Genomic DNA, 1,933 nt, shown 5'->3' with positions numbered 1-1,933 from the left:
CTCCAGTACTGAGACTTTTGGCCAGGCTGTGGCAAAATCAGATGTCTAACCATATGTCTGGGTCTAATTTACACATATTTGATCTGCAGTAAATTGAATGTGATATTAATCCAGCCCCATACAATGCAAATATATCCAGACTTGCACACAGTGCTGCCTAGTGGTGAAATGCTGAATTGGGCAGCATTGCTCAATGAATGGATTTTTCATTAATAAGCATGGATCCATTATAATATAATGCTGATTTGTTGTCTTCTAAAAACTAATTGTATAATAAATGTTGTACTTTGTTAGGTAACAAGCTAACAAAGTGTGAGACATGTCAGTAAATTTCCCCACTGCGGGATTAATAAAGGAATATCTTATCTTATCTTATCTTCTGTATGTCATTCTAGATGTCTTTGTTCATCACCTTATTTCCCTCTATGAAGGTTTATTCTCTGTTGGGCTTACTGTGTATTGCTTAATGTGTAAATTATGTAAACTGAATTATGCTAAGCTTAGCATACAGCTTAGCATAAGTAGCTGTATGCTAAGCTACTTGTACTTAGCATACAGGGTTGGTTTTAGTAGAACTTACACGTTAGTAACTGGAACACAAGCTATAACTTCAAGAAAATAACCTTGAAGTTACATAATCAATCAATCAATCAATCAATCAATCAATCAATCAATCAATCAATTAAATTTTATTTGCATAGCACATTTCAGCAGCAAGGCATTTCAAGGTGCTTTACATAATTAAAAAACAAAATAAAAATAGTATGTGACATAGAATAAACAGTAAGAAAGAGAAAAAGATTTTGGAAAAAAAAAAAGATTTTAAAAAAAAGAACATACTTTTGTTACGGAATTTAAGCGCCTGTCGTCGCCGGACTCCGCCGTCCGTTTAACACGGGTATTATCCAGGTATTATCCAGGCCCCGTTGCCTGACAGGACAAGGTCTCCAACCTTGCAGCACCAGGCTCCGTCCACCTGTCACGAGAATTTTTGCGCTAGGACTTCGCCGTCCTACACGGATTTTTGTGCATTATTTTTACCTGTTAGAGTCTAGAATTTACATAAAAACAATCCACAGGTCCTTGGTAAGTTTTTAACAGTAGTACCAAAAGTGCTCCTAATCTGGTCAGCTACTTGCACCTCAGTCACTGGTGTGGTCCTAATGTGAAGCATTAAGTTCTCCCACAGTTAGAAAATACANGATCCAGCTCTGGAGTCCTTTTCAATCTATCTTCCCGGAAGACCTCCAGAAGTAGTTGAGAGAAAAATGTTGTCGGATGTGATCCTTCTATGCCTTCAGGAAGTCCCACCAACCTGGCGTTGTTGCGGCGGCTTCTACTTTCCAAGTCAGTTAGCTTAGCTTTCAGTCTGTTGTTCTCTCCGGTCACCGTAGCTAGTGTTAAGAAAATAAATTTAAAATATGCTAGTTTTAAAACTTAACATGTCTTGATTGAAATAGCCTAATTATAGTTTTCAGATTAATAACTTAGTCTGCCCTATTGACCGTTATGTTACCTGTAGTTACAGCAGATTGTTTGCTAAGATCTTTTGAACTGCCTTTTGTCTGTGTGGGAAAACAATCAGGAGAAGTTCCAGCTTTCACACTGATCTGTGAAAAGCCATAAAACAGCAGGAGTGCAGGAGAAGCTCTGCTCTCACTTTGCTTAGACAAAGGGGACAAATGGCCTTTGATTTTGCAAATTCCAGGGAGTATCTAACCTTTAAAGAGGGTCCGAGACAGCTTCTGTTTGGATGAACAAAGGTACGCCTTATTTGAATATATTAAAGAGAAGAATACATCTTTACTATAAAACTTTGTACACAGGAGTAACAAATCAGATTTTGCTCTTTGCAATTTCTCCAAAGACGTCTTTGCTTTCTGTTTGTCGTTTCCATCTTTTGTCTTTTTCCCTCTCTCAGGTAAATTCATGT

The sequence above is a fragment of the Poecilia formosa genome, unplaced genomic scaffold (assembly GCF_000485575.1).
Source record: "Poecilia formosa unplaced genomic scaffold, Poecilia_formosa-5.1.2 Scaffold460, whole genome shotgun sequence".
Taxonomy (NCBI): Eukaryota; Metazoa; Chordata; class Actinopteri; order Cyprinodontiformes; family Poeciliidae; genus Poecilia; species Poecilia formosa.
This window is presented reverse-complemented; position numbering follows the sequence as displayed.